This window comes from Xyrauchen texanus, chromosome 4 (assembly GCF_025860055.1).
Source record: "Xyrauchen texanus isolate HMW12.3.18 chromosome 4, RBS_HiC_50CHRs, whole genome shotgun sequence".
Classification (NCBI taxonomy): Eukaryota; Metazoa; Chordata; class Actinopteri; order Cypriniformes; family Catostomidae; genus Xyrauchen; species Xyrauchen texanus.
In genome coordinates this window covers 32,857,609-32,873,658 of record NC_068279.1, presented here as the reverse complement: position 1 = coordinate 32,873,658, position 16,050 = coordinate 32,857,609, and the positions used below count along the sequence as shown (strand labels likewise).

Sequence of the window (16,050 nt, the reverse complement as noted above, 5' to 3'; positions counted from 1 at the left end):
GCAATATTTTGGGTTAAATACAACAAGCATTAGTGACAGCATATGTGGAATGCTGTCTATTACCAAATTAATTCATTTCTTTGTTCAGATTCATAGTACAGCACCACAAAAATAAATAAAATATGAAACTAGTAAATGTAGCTATAAAGCTCATTCAAGTCTTTTAAATCATTCAATGACCATTTACAGTAATCATGGTAAACCCAAGGGGTCAAGCTGGTTTGCACAGACAGCATTGCCCAGCTTATAGATGCTGCAACTGTATTTTTATGCAGGCAAAAAGCATCTCTCTCCATTGATGGCCATTTGAAAGTAGCCATGCAATCTGTCAATATATATATATATATATATATATATATATATATATATATATATATATATATATATATAAATTAGTTAATAATACCAACCAGATGTTGTCTGCCTAAATAAAATAAAAAAATAAAACAAAAGTAGTCCCAACTCAAAAGGTTGATCAAGTGCAAACAAGCTCCACTTTCTGTTTTCAATCTCTTCAGTGCACTTGCCCCATATAAACCCATTCTAAATGTTTTACATGAAACACGTATGGTCATGAAGGTTGGGTCATGACCGAAAGAACTAGGTCGCGAGTACAAGCGGCCGAAATGGGCTTCCTCAGAAGGGTGGCGGGCTTCTCCCTTAGAGATAGGGTGAGGAGCTCAGTCATCCGTGAGGAGCTCGGAGTAGAGCCGCTGCTCCTTTGCGTTGAAAGGAGTCAGTTGAGGTGGTTTGGGCATATCTGGTAAGGATGCCCCCTGGCCGCCTCCCTAGGGAGGTGTTTCAGGCACGTCCAGCTGGGAGGAGGCCTTGGGGAAGACCCAGGACTAGGTGGAGAGATTACATCTCCACACTGGCCTGGGAACGCCTCGGGGTCCCCCAGTCAGAGTTGGTTAATGTGGCTCGGGATAGGGAAGTTTGGGGCCCCCTGCTGGAGCAGCTGCCCCCGCGACCCGACTTCGGATAAGCGGTTGAAGATGGATGGATGGATGGATGGATTTTTAAAACAAAATGAGTCAAAATGATTATATGTGGTAATCGACAGCATGCTTCAGAATTTAAGTTATATTTAACCTGCAATTTTAAAGCTACAATACAATCAGTATAAAAGAAAGCAGTACAGGAGAGAAAAGTCAAGTCAAGTGTCAAGTCAAGTGGTTTTTATTGTCGTTTCAACCATATACAGTTAGTACAGTACACAGCAAAACGAGACAACGTTCCTCCAGGACCATGGTGCTACATAAAAACAACAAAGGACCAAAATAGGACCACATGAGACTACACAACGAAATAAAATACCTATATAAACTACCTATATAAAGTGCACGTGCAAACATGTGCAAAAAGTACAGGACAGTACAACAAATTTCTGACAATGAACAGGACAATAGACAGTGCAGCGCCGACCAGTACTCAGTAGTGCAAAAAGATGACAGTTTCTAAAAATGTAAACATAAACATAAAATACTATGAGATAATGTTCTATGCACATAGCAGTTATTGAGGTAGCAGACAGTTATAAAGTGACAGTAATTAAAGTGCAACTCAGGACAAGTGTGTGTCAAACCAGTCTCTGAGTATTAAGGAGTCTGATGGCTTGGGGAAGAAGCTGTTACACAGTCTGGCCGTGAGGGCCCGAATAGCTCGGTACCTCTTGCCAGACGGCAGGAGGGTAAAGAGTTTGTGTGAGGGGTGTGTGGGGTCGTCCACAATGCTGGTTGCTTTATGGATACAGTGTTTTTTGTAAATGTCTTTGATGGAGGGAAGAGAGACCCCAATGATCTTCTCAGCTGTCCTCACTATCCTCTGCAGGGCTTTGCGGTCCGAAACGGTGCAAGTCCCAAACCAGGCAGTGATGCAGCTGCTCAGGATGCTCTCAATGGTCCCTCTATAGAATGTAGTGAGGATGGGGGTTGGGAGATGTGCTTTCCTCAGCCTTCGAAGAAAGTAGAGACGCTGCTGGGCTTTCTTGGTGATAGAGCTGGTGTTGAGGGACCAGGTGAGGTTCTCCGCCAGGTGAACACCAAGGAATTTGGTGCTCTTGACGATCTCCACAGAGGAGCCGTCGATGTTCAGCGGAGTGTGTTCACCTTGTGCTCTCCTAAAGTCAACAACCATCTCTTTTGTTTTGTCGACATTCAGGGACAGGTTGTTGGCTCTACACCAGTTCGTCAGCCGCTGCACCTCCTCTCTGTATGCTGACTCGTTGTTCTTGCTGATGAGACCCACCACGGTCGTGTCATCGGCGAACTTGATGATGTGATTCGAGCTGTGCATTGCTGCACAGTCGTGAGTCAGCAGAGTGAACAGCAGTGGACTGAGCACACAGCCCTGGGGGCCCCAGTGCTCAGTGTGGTGGTGGTGGAGATGCTGTTCCCGATCCGGACTGACTGAGGTCTCCCAGTCAGGAAGTCCAGGATCCAGTTGCAGAGGGAGGTGTCCAGGCCCAGCAGGTTCAGCTTTCCAATCAGGTGCTGGGGAATGATTGTGTTGAATGCTGAGCTGAAATCTATGAACAGCATTCGAACGTATGAGTCCTTATTGTCTAGGTGGGTGAGGGCCAGATGGAGGGTTGTGGTGATGGCATCGTCCGTTGAACGGTTTGAACGATACGCAAACTGCAGTGGGTCTAGTGAGGGGGCAGCTGGGTCTTAATCTGCCTCATGACGAGCCTCTCGAAGCACTTCATGATGATGGGTGTAAGTGCGACGGGACGGTAGTCGTTGAGGCAGGACACTGAAGACTTCTTTGGCATGGGGATGATGGTGGTGGCCTTGAAGCACGTTGGAACGACGGCGCTGCTCAGAGAGATGTTGAAGATGTCGGTAAGAACATCTGCTAGCTGGTCTGCACATCCTCTGAGCACTCTGCCAGGAATGTTGTCTGGTCCAGCAGCCTTCCGTGGGTTGACTCTACGTAGAGTTTTCCTCACATCTGCCGTGGTAAGACAGAGCACCTGGTCGTTAGGAGGAGGGGTGGACTTCCTCGCCATCACGTCGTTCTGCACTTCAAACCGAACGTAGAAGTCGTTCAGCGCATCTGGAAGGGAGGCATCTTTGTCACAGGCAACTGATGTTGTCCTGTAGTTGGTGATGGCCTGGATGCCCTGCCACATGCGCCGCGTGTCACCGCTGTCCTGGAAGTGACTGTGGATTCTCTGGGCGTGTGCGCGCCAGTGTAGGATTAGACAAAACAAAATATTTGCAGATTATGTTTTCCAACACAAGGATTTCTTTTTGGAATCTCTTAACATTTGTCCTGTTAAAAAAGTGATCAATTCAAGTAAGAAAGAGAGAGGTCAAAATGCTGATTTAGTTCATGCAAATAATGAGTTAAAAGTAGTTATGATAATAATGCAGTGCATAAGGAAGTGTTATTTCAGTTACATAATTTGTGCTATAAAGTATCACAAATTGTGAACTATGACACATTATGACACAAACTGTTTTATGACAACTGTCTTAAAATAATTTAAACAGCATGCAAGTTCTCGTTAGAGCATAACAATATAGAGTTGTTTTATGACACTTTCCTTCACGTGATGTCACACTAATAAAGCTGTAGTGATTGAACCTGTCATTACGAGGATACATTCTGCTTTAATGATGCACACAGAGGCCCATCTGGAAGGGGTCAAATAGAGCTAGGACTCTTGCCATAAAGAAAATTGCACGATATAATAATGCCATTTCAAATTATGCCAAATCCTTAAATGGCACAATTAAAGCAACACATACACACACATGAATCAATATTCTTAGGCAAAATTGTCCTGCCATCTGTACAACGGCTGTTTCAGTAATAGTATGCAGGTATGTTGTCATTATTGTATAGGCCTGTACGCCACAATGTTCATAAAAAATGGGTCAAATGAAGACATGTTTGAATGCAGATTATGAGGATCTGTCATGATGCAATGGCTCTATCCAACGATAAAATTATACAGTTTCAGAAATAACAGCAATTCTGCAATGAAACACTGTGTCAGAGCCACATAGTATGCCTAGTTCTGAATATGATTTATACAAATCCTTCAAGATAGTGATTGGCATATTTATACTAAAATTAACATGCACAGTAGCTCAAATAATCATATGAGGAATCTGCCTTTTGCTGTTGTTTGTTTTTGTTCAGAACAAGTGCATCTCTGATAACTTGTATAATCACCCAGAATGCATCCAAATGAGCTAATATTTATTCAGGGCTTGACAGCACTTCATGGGGCATTACAAAGATGTCCTCCCCTAGGCCTTTGTGCATTCAGGTTCCTCTTTAATCACAAGTGCAGTACAAGTTAAATGAATAGGATTAATAGAGGAAAATGTATATCTTTTGAATACAGTCTCTATTCTGCTTTGTTTGTGTGTGTTATTTATCCTATTACATGTATCATAGGCTAATTTGAAAAAAATGCCAACCACTGGCTTCCTGAACACTGATTTAATGTGTTTTGATTTCAGTTCATTTTAAACTATTTGAAATGTGTATTAATTCAGTATTTATGTCTTCATAAATGGTGGGGGGGGGGGGGGGTATGTATAAATTACTTCTGGGGTGAGCTTCAAGCTCCTATTAAGGCTGCACAACTGGGTAATAGCATTAAACAGGAAGCCATTTAGATCACTACCCTTATTTCAGGTTGCTGTTGGCTGAATAATAATGACACCCCTCCCCCAAAAACCAGATGTCACTTAATTTGATGTCACATGCATTTGAGTAAGGCAACCTTGTACAATTTTCACAAAATCTTGCTTAAATGCATTTAAGAAAACATAATTAATTAAACAAAATATGATAATTTATATACTTTTTTGTGTTTCACTTAATTTTGTCAGTTAATGAGTGAAATAAAAAGTAATTAAATAAATTTAAACATTTTAAATGATAAGAGTAACTCATCAACACACATATTTAGAAGAAGAAAAACATAAATTTCTTATAAGAGAGTTTCTAGATTATGGACAGATTATCCAGGACATGTTTAACAAATGTGGTCCTACTCCAGCAATTACAAATGTCATCCATGTGAGGTAAGGAAGTAGACCAGTTCTAGTTGTGAATCAGTGTCACAAAAACCACATACTCATACATATTTTTGAAGCTGAAAACAAAAGCATTACATTGGATTCTGTGTTCTTCAGGAGATTGTTCGATACAGTATGTAATGAGAAGTCACATTAGTAACATTCAAGCACACCTTCAAATGCTTCAGTAGATCTGACACAGAAGTGGACTGGATATTAACTTCTGGAAGGCAGAGTTTATATTGCACAGTAATTTTTTTGCAATGTGTCTCCTGAAAAGTAAAAGGATTTTAGTAAATCCAGTGGTCAAATGTTGAGTGAGACGCTCCATCTGTGTGTTCAGTTTCATTACCCACCACCTTTCGAAAACACTCATGAATGTATATCAACAATTCATTAGATTAACATGTTGTCAGAGATAACTTTAAATTTTAAAATGCAATTTACTATTACAAGTAGTCAATTTTTATAATTTGATTACATTATCCAGATCACACTTAATCAGTTACTACCAAACACCGCTTGCAGTTTGTATGCAAAGGAGATAATAAAGTTGGTGTGTTAGAGTCTAGTAATAAGCTTTCTGACTTACAGTTATATAAATTGAATATATATATTTTGAATGTGTATGTTCTTGGTATTTGAATATTTTAGTGCTGTTGCTTTTTACTATGATATGTGTGCAGTGAAATGTAAGCTTTTGCGGTAATTTACTGGACTCACACATCCACCTAACAGTAATGGTAAAATCCAGAAATCAATAAATGCATTTTGTTAGCTATATTTTTATTTTCATTTTTAGGCCACTTCAAATTTAAGTTATATTTAACTTAATATAAATATATTATATTTATCAAATGTATACTAACAGCTGACTTATTCTATAGTCTCAGAGGAGTTTCAAGTGTATTTTTGAAGAAAATTTGTACTATAATAATAATGTCTATTAATAATTTATGCATAAAACAGATTGAAAATTTAGTGTTTTTGAAATCAAGTCAATAATATATTTAAACTCAATAAATATATTTAAAACCATATCTTAAATCACTCTTCAAAACTTCCAAAACAATAAAGAACTCCAGAAGTATACTTTCTACCCAGAAATTTAGACCTGAAACTAAAGGACAATAAAATATAAACAATGACAGGGCTTCTATACAGTAAGAAGCGATGTTTGATTTATGTAAAACAATGTGTGGCCCAGGAAAGAGGAAAGCATCTTACCAGCTTTCTTGGGTGTTCGTGTGAAGGTTCCTTTCACGGTTCGGCAGTGGGAGTTGTCACCCCCACACACACCACACTGATCCTCCAACTTACTGGAACCAATTTCCCTGTCACAGCCCACTTTCTAGAGGAGAGAGAGAAGACATTCAAGACACACTGAGAAAAAAAGGCATGGCAGTTTTACAGAGACTTCTGCTATTAGAATCAACTCAAACTTTCATCTTTACTTATGTCTGCATCTGATGTCATGAAACTATAACCACTGTCAGATGTGTCATGCCCATTTCTTTAACTTCCCAAAAGCAAAATAATAATTTTTATCTTAATAATTAAGATAACTAAGTTGCACATGTTAAAAAAGTATTTCTGAATTATTTGAGTTATTTTGTAAAATGTCTTACTTGCTCTTTTCCACACAATGTAAGTGCACTTACTGTCAAGTTTACTTGCAATTATGTTTAGTTTATTTTAAAACATCTACATTAGTTTGGGATTTCAACCACTGTGTATTAGGTTGGGGCCATTGAGTTAACACATCATAATAATTTCAGAATAAAATTTTTATATATTTCTAATATTTTTATCTTTGTTTTTTGGTGTTGGTCTATATCATTTCAGGCACCAAGCATGCCAGGGCCACAACTGGTTTCCTCTCCAAATATAGGTGCATGACGCAGTTTGATGTACAAAACGTTATAAGAAGTGCAAGACATCTGCAAATAACCCTTATAAGCTTTATAAGCAAATAAACTAACTGACACTCAATCAATCACTTCCTCCCAAAAGCTAATCACTATTCATTGTTCGATCCATCTACAAAAATCAATGTACTTCTATCAATCACATCAAGAGATATCCATTCCTCAAACAACATTCATTTTGAAGTGACACTTTTCCTGTATACACAGCAATGTCAGCCCGCAGTGGCTCAGAGACAAACCATAGAGCCAGCCAACCTATAAATCTACAGCAGTATTTCAAGAGAATCAGTCAATTAAATGCAAATGACACTGCCAGGAATGTTGCTAATGGCTACTTCTCTTCATTCTGCTTCAAAGTATTTATTTGTATGCAACATTTTATGCAATGAGACCGAGTAAGTTTAAAATCTTACCACACACTCTCCACGCACACATATGCTATATGGGTCTTTGTAAGAACACCTTGTTCCATCATGTGCCAGCTGCTTCATGTGAGCCACATCACCTGTTTCTTTTGACTGGCAATATAGATGACACCTTTTGTTGGCTGAAAGATAGAAGGACAATACTATTAAGAAATATACAGTACTGTGCAAAAGTCAATAAGATGTTTAACAAAATACATTTATCTTAAGATGGTTATTTATATCTTTAGCTGTAGTGTGTTAATAGGTAATATACATTTTAGACTCCCAAACATTCCTTCTGCAAATAGAATAGAAGAACATGTAGCCCTGCAACAGATGGCATGACCCCACAGATACCACCACTGAACATCGAGTCAGTCTGGGATTACACGAAGAGACAGAAGCAATTGACTGTGGCGAATTCTCCAAGAAGTTTGGAACATCCTATTTGCCAACAACCAAGAAAAACTGTGTCCAGGTGAAAACAATGCTGATCACACCAAATATGTATTTATAATTTTTTTTATATTAACTACACTTTGGATGATGTTAATTGAAAAAATGTAACTAATTATGGCATTATTTTTTAATAATTACTGTGGTACGCAAATTGGTAGTACGATGGTGAGTTTCAGACAATTAGTTCAAAGTAGGGTTACAATGTTAACCATCTCAGAAAATATCACGGTTTCATGGTATCACGGTATACGGTATTACACAATTAGTATTATCAGTGCAGTGAAGTATGTGTAAAAAAGTCTCCATTTTGAAAATAAAATAAATAGAAAAAAAAGAAAGCTAACAGAATTATCATAAACAGAATTATAAACATGATAAAAAAAATAGCATGTAACTATAACATGTTATATAAATAAAGCATGTTAGTTTACATGTTAATTTAACTACTAAATGAATAATAACATCTGCTGTGTGAGCTTTTGAAGTAATGTCCTATGATTATTAACATTTAACATATACTGTAGGTGCACGACAGCACAGCCAGACTACTCCTGTCTGTACCTTTAACTCAGTGGTTCTCAACTGGTTCTGCTTCAGGACGCAGATTTTACATTGGAAATCAAGTGTCGACCTGCCATAGATGAAACATAACCTGTATTTAATGTATCCTGGGTTGCATAGTTTTGTTCATGGTTCCCTTCCGAGGGAACTCGCACTGCGTCGTTGAAAACGACTCTTTGGGGAACGCTCCTTAGCGTGCGCCTCTGAATTATGAATGAAACTATTCCAATCTTGATTGGTGTTCATGACGTAACATGTGACGGCATAACCGGATGCATAAAAGTGACGCCGGCACACAAACACATTAGCTTTCGCTCTTCAGCAAGCGCTCTATGTGTATTGTTTGTCTTATTTGGTGTTGTTTGTCTGATTTAAAAATATTATGGCCACCCAACAGTTCATGAAGTGCGTGCACCCCTGCCCTCGTTTCATTACGGGTAGGGACACGCACGCTTTATGTGTGAATTGTTTGGGAGCGCAGCACGCACAGGTAGCTCTCGAGGGATCTGCCTGTGAAAGTTGTGAAGCACTACCCATGAGAGTGCTGCGCTCCCGGTTGGCGTGCTTTGATGATCACGGTCAGGCTCGCGTTCCCCACGGATCTGGTCCCGCGTCTGTTGAGGCAGCCGGCGGTTGAGATCGTGGGGTTCGCGAGTGGGATCTTGCAGATGAGAATGAGACTGCTGCGGCACTTTCTCATTCTTCGCTTGAGGATCCCGAGCCTACTGTGAGTGGTGCAGAAGCCGCGTCGCGGCTTCTTCTGCCCACGATCAGGTCCCAATGCTTGAGCTCTCTGCTTCCGAGGAAGTGGATATGCTCAGCATTGATGCGGACGACTGTGAGTCAAGCACGCCAGTTTTCGCCAAGCTTATGAGGAGCTGATTGAGGTTGTGACGCGTGCGTGGCCAGACTTGATATCAGCTGGCCACAAAATGAGCAGGAAACGCAAGTTGAAAGACAAATTAGACGAGCGTTTCCTGCGGCACAGATCACAACCTCAGCGCCGGGGTTTGCCGTTTTTCCCTGATCTCCACAAAAAAAAAATATATATAAATATATATCTCGAGATCGTGGGGTAAACCGCATTCGTCCCGTGTCTCCAGCCCCAGTGTGGTGATTACAGACGCAGGGAATCGGTGTCGGTTTCCCGCCGTCTCTGACGCTTCGGGCCACATCAATTTCCAGCGAACGCACACCGTGCCGTTCGTGTCAAAAAATAAATAAATAAATAATAATAATAAAAAAAAAAAGTATCCATTGTGGTCACAAGAACCGTATCGACTAAATCCTGCCGGTCTCTCGCTTCAGGAAGTCGAGAACAGTGCTCGGGAAACACCCAAGACCAGCCTCGAGAGGCTGGTTCCCTTAGTAGAAGCTTCGGGAAGGAGGTCCTACCAAGGTGGTAGAACCTCGGAGGGCTGTCCCCCCCGCTGCAGAGCAACCGAGGTTGCTCTCGCAGCGGAGTCCTCAGGAAATCGGTGTCGGTTCCCGCCGTCTCTGACGCCTCGGGCCACATCAATTTCCAGCGGACGCACGCCGTGCCGTTAGTGTCAAAAAATAAATAAATAAATAATAATAAAAAAAAAAACAAGTATCCATTGTGGTCACAAGAACCGTATCGACTAAATCCTGCCGGTCTCTCGCTTCAGGAAGTCGAGAACGGTGCTCGAAAAACACCCGAGACCAGCCTCGAGAGGCTGGTTCCCTTAGTAGATTTTGTAGAGGCATGGAATCATCTTCCCAACATATCTGCATGGGTCCTGCATATAATAAAATCAGGGTACAGACTGCAGTTCGGGCACCGCCCCCCCAAATTCTCTGGGGTGGTGCAGACTACAGTGGTTCTGGAGCAGACTACAGCCGGTACTTTATAGTTCCAAAAAAGGATGGGGGGTTGAGGCCGATTTTAGATCTCAGAGTTTTGAACCGGCCTTTGAGGAGGTTCAGGTTCAAAATGCTTACTATTCCTGCCATCGTGAGCCAGATCAGATCCGAGGACTGGTTTGTCACGATAGATCTAAAAGATGCCTATTTTCATGTATCCATCCTTCCATGTCACAGGAGGTTCCTGAGGTTCGCTTCGGGGCGAAGCTTACCAATATCGGGTTCTTCCGTTCGGCCTAGCACTCTCTCCCGCACATTCACCAAATGTATGGATGCAGCTCCTGCTCCTCTGAGACTTCAGGGCATCCGCATACTGAATTATATCGACGATTGGCTCATTCTGACCCAGTCTCGAGAAATGGCGGTTCGGCATCGAGATGTCATCCTTGGCCACATTCGAAGTTTGGGGTTGAGACTCAACACAAAAAAGAGTGTGTTACAACCATCCCAGTGCACAACGTTTCTGGGTGTTGTGTGGAACTCGGTTACGATGCAGGCACGCATGTCTCCTGCACGTCTCGAGTCCGTTCTGGCGATGGTGTCCAGGTTAAAGCTAGGCCAGGCCATCACTGTAAAGCAGTTTCTAAGACTGCTGGGCCTCATGGCAGAGGCATCCAACTTTATACCTTTGGGCCTTCTACACATGAGGCCCCTCCAGTGGTGGCTGAAAGCCAAAGGGTTTTTTCCCCCAAGGGGAATCCATTTCGTAAAATCAGAGTAACGTGCAGATGCCTTCGTTCTCTGCTAATATGGAAGAAACCTTGGTTCCTGTCCCAAGGGCCAGTGTTGGAAGCGTCATGTCGCCGGGAAACCGTTTTGACAGACGCCTCCCTCACTGGCTAGGGCGCGGTCATGGACGGACGCTTTGCCAGGGGTCTGTGGCAGGACTATCATCATTCTTGGCACATAAACTGTCTAGAGATGTTGGCTGTGTTCAGGGCTCTGAGGAGCTTCCTTCCAGACATCTAAGGTTACCATGTCCTAGTACGTTCGGACAATACATCAGTGGTAGCTTATCTGAACCAACAAGGGGGACTCAGATCAGCCCTCTGTGCAGACCGAGCATCAGATAATTTCTTTGGTCCCAAGGGAAAATACTGTCTATCAGAGCATGTATGTTCCGGGGGTTCAGAATCAGGGAGCAGACATCCTGTCGAGGCAGGGGCTGAGGCCCGGGGAATGGAGACTTCATCCAGAGGTGGTGAAGTTGATATGGGACAAATTTGGACCATTGAAAGTGGATCTATTCGCGTCTCGAGAGACGTCCCACTGTCCATTTTGGTTCTCCCTCGAACATCCAACCCCACTGGGGTTGGATGCCATGGTACAGGCCTGGCCGAGGCTTCGCCTGTACGCATTTCCCCCGATCGCTCTGCTCCCGGGAGTCCTGGAAAGGGCATCAGTCTACTTCTGGTTGCCCCGATGTGGCCGGCCCGAGTATGGTTCTCAGACATAATCTCACTCCTGATAGCTCCGCCATGGCAGATTCCTCTGAGGAGGGATCTGTTGTCTCAGGCAGGGGGCACAGTTTTCCACCCTCGTCCAGAGCTGTGGAAACTGTGGGTCTGGCCCCTGAGGGGGTTCATTACCTACATGCTGGTCTATCAGCGGGGGTGGTTAAAACCATACTTAACTCTAGGGCTCCGTCTACTAGGAGATTATATGGCCTCAAGTGGAATGTGTTCTCCACTTGGTGTAGAGAACATGAAGTAGATCCAGTTAACTGCCCGGTGGCTTCAGTTCTGGAGTTTCTTCAAGATCGCTTTCTCTGGGTCTCTCCCTTCCACACTTAAGGTGTACGTGGCTGCCATTGCGGCTTTCCATGCACCATTGAGTGCTAGGCCTCTGGGGAGGCACCAGCTGGTCATTCGTTTTCTCCGTGGTACATGGAGGATGAGACCGACAACCAGGTCCAGGGTTCCTGCCTGGGACCTGGCGGTGGTTCTCGAAGGGTTATCCCTGGCCCCCTTCGAACCCCTTCAGTCGGCCTCGCCCAAGGGCCTGACGTTCAAGATGGCTTTTCTCTTAGCTATTACCTCTCTAAAGAAGGTGGGAAATCTTCAAGCCCTGGCAGTAACACCAGCTTGCTTGGAGTTTGCCCCTGGTGGAGTTAAAGCCATTCTGCACCCGAGACCTGGCTATGTGCCTAAGGTGCCTTCTAACACGGCATGGTCTACGGTCCTGCAGGCATTCATCCTCCACCTCATGTGTCGGCAGAAGAAGAGAGGCTCCATTTGCTCTGCCCTGTCAGAGCTTTGAGCGTTTACCTCGAGAGGTCCTCTTCTTGGAGGAGGTCGGACCAACTGTTAGTGTGTTTTGGGTCACCTAAGAAGGGGCTCCCTACTTCGAAACAAACCATTAGTAATTGGATTGTTCAGGCTATTATCTCGGCCTATAAGGTGCGCAATTTGCCTTCACCTTTGGCCATAAGGGCTCATTCAACTAGAGGCATGGCGTCCTCTAGGGCTCTCTTATCGGGAGTGCCCCTCCAGGTGATCTGTGAGGCAGCTGGTTGGGCTACCCCGCACACTTTCATCAGGTTTTCTGCACCTCCCTAGTACGCCTGGCGCACGTGTGCTCTCGTCCTAGCTGAGTCCCTGAGTTCAGTTTCACTCTAGGGCAGGCCTTTTTCGGCGCGTGGCCTAGTGGGCATTCGTTCCCCAAAGAGTCGTTTTCAACGACACAGTGCGAGTTCCCTCGGAAGGGAACGTCTCGGGTTATGACTATAACCCTTGTTCCCTGAGAAGGGAACGAGACACTGCATCGTCCTGCCACGCCCCTCATTGCCTGAGAGCGGCTTGCTTCATCGCTAGGCTAATGTGTTTGTGTGCCGGCGTCACTTTTATGCATCCGGTTATGCCGTCACATGTTACGTCATGACGCAACACCAATCAAGATTGGAATAGTTTCATTCATAATTCAGAGGCGCACGCTAAGGAGCGTTCCCCAAAGAGTCGTTTTCAATGACGCAGTGTCTCGTTCCCTTCTCAGGGAACAAGGGGTATAGTCATAACCCGAGACGTTTTCCAGTACAAGGACATGCATCAAGTGACATTATTTTTGTTGTTAATGTCAACAACAAAATCTACAGGAAGTACTGCAGTCTCTCCCCCTTTTAAAAATTGAAGAGCATATTTACTTATATGAACCCATTATGATCCTGTTTGTTAACTAATATTACATATTTATACACATATTACACAGAAGGAAAGGCTACTCGTTACCACGGTTAGGTCAGTGTGCTAGTCTTAAATAATAGTAATAATAATAATAAATTAATGTATTTATGAAAAATACTAAACTTTGACTAAAACTGCCACTGTTAATATAAAATGAGGTCTAATAGATTCTACCTTTAGATTATTTCAAATCAAACTGAAAAATTTTGTCAAAATATAACAGTTACTTTTACTCATATAAAATCCTGAAACAATTTTGTAAAGGTGATGGTGTGTAATTATTAATATTTTGTAACTATTTTGGTAAAGGGGCCACATCGGGCTTTAAGTAGTGCATAGGGGGCCACATTGTATTACTTTTGAAATAAAATGTTCTCCATTGATTTGGTTTTTGTATATTTTAAGCCCAGAAATACACTCACCTAAAGGATTATTAGGAACACCTGTTCAATTTCTCATTAATACAATTATCTAATCAACCAATCAGATGGCAGTTGCTTCAATGCATTTAGGGGTGTGGTCCTGGTCAAGACGATCTCCTGAACTCCAAACTGAATGTCAGAATGGGAAAGAAAGGTGATTTAAGCAATTTTGAGCGTGGCATGGTTGTTGGTGCCAGACGGGCCGGTCTGAGTATTTCACAATCTGCTCAGTTACTGGGATTTTCACGCACAACCATTTCTAGGGTTTACAAAGAATGGTGTGAAAAGGGAAAAACATCCAGTATGCAGCAGTCCTGTGGGCGAAAATGCCTTGTTGATGTTAGAGGTCAGAGGAGAATGGGCTGACTGATTCAAGCTGATAGAAGAGCAACTTTGCCTGAAATAACCACTTGTTACAACCAAGGTATGCAGCAAAGCATTTGCGAAGCCACAAAACGCACAACCTTGAGGCGGATGGGCTCCAACAGCAGAAGACCCCACCGGGTACCACTCATCTCCACTACAAATAGGAAAAAGAGGCTACAATTTGCAAGAGCTCACCAAAATTGGACAGTTGAAGACTGGAAAAATGTTGCCTGGTCTGATGAGTCTCGATTTCTGTTGAGACATTCAGATGGTAGAGTCAGAATTTGGCGTAAACAGAATGAGAACATGGATCCATCATGCCTTGTTACCACTGTGCAGGCTGTGGTGGTGTAATGGTGTGGGGGATGTTTTCTTGGCACACTTTAGGCCCCTTAGTGCCAATTGGGCATCGTTTAAATGCCACGGCCTACCTGAGCATTGTTTCTGACCATGTCCATCCCTTTATGGCCACCATGTACCCAATCCTCTGATGGCTACTTCCAGCAGGATAATGCACCATGTCACAAAGCTCGAATCATTTCAAATTGGTTTCTTGAACATGACAATGAGTTCACTGTACTAAAATGGCCCCCACAGTCACCAGATCTCAACCCAATAGAGCTTCTTTGGGATGTGGTGGAACGGGAGCATCGTGCCCTGGATGTGCATCCCACAAATCTCCATCAACTGCAAGATGCTATCCTATCAATATGGGCCAACATTTCTAAAGAATGCTTTCAGCACCTTGTTGAATCAATGCCACGTAGAATTAAGGCTGTTCTGAAGGCAAAAGGGGGTCAAACACAGTATTAGTATGGTGTTCCTAATAATCCTTTAGGTGAGTGTAGTTGTGTACTCAATTTTCTGAAGTGTATCTGTGACTAGTGAGACTATTCTGCAATTGCCTAAAGTATTATATTGCTCTACAAAGGTAGATACTTTTCTATCAGGCATTAAAAACTGAATAAAGGCGGAGATTATACATTTTTTTGCCATCTCTACTTCCCTGTTAATTTATTATACTTTTTATTGTACACTCTACATCAGGGGTCTTTTTTAATAAAAAAAATTGAAATTTATAGAACTTTTAATGTTTGGGCAAAGCGGGCGAGTTTACATTTTTTTCTAAAACATTACCCGTTTACATGCTAAAAGAGTCATGATGCAGGTCTTGATGGTTTGCCTTTCAGCACACAACTGAATAACACAGGCTGCATGACTATGATAAATGATTACTGCAAGAGTTAGATTAACAAAAAGGTGCTAAGGGACTTCAACATTTCTAAATTGCACAAATAAAAAATACATATAAATATTCATCTTTGGCTTGCTTTTGCTCGCATGTCAGTGATTACTTCTCCGTGTGTCAATGATGCCAAGATCTACTTCTATATTTAATTTAATCACTGAGAAGGTTTACCTGCAAAATTAGTAGCACCAAACCTCACAAGCAGCCTCAAGAATGGACACAGAGTGGCCGTATAACACTTTTCCTTGAGCAGAATATTGCACTACAGATCGCTAAATTTGTTCAAAGGGGAAAGCGAGATAGAAAAAGTGCACTCGCGTGCATGGTTTCCAGATTGCACAAAATATGTATAACATTAGGCAGAATACTTCCAATTTTAAAGTATAAATCTCAAACTGGGGGTGTTGCATCTCTCATCTGGCAACCCTGAGCATGTTAAATGCTTGTGGAGATGTGTTAGGTCCCAATGCACCCAATCCGATTTTATTATAAATGAGCCGCGGGCAGTAAATTGCCCATGTCTGCTTTAGCTGTTTGCAAGATTATCATTAAA

At 42.5% G+C, this 16,050-nt stretch overlaps 1 pseudogene; it reads right to left on the bottom strand.

Annotated features, from left to right (window-relative positions):
* The window catches only part of LOC127642881 (A disintegrin and metalloproteinase with thrombospondin motifs 3-like), a 216,424-nt pseudogene that overhangs the window by 50,939 nt on the left and 149,435 nt on the right, over window positions 1–16,050 (bottom strand).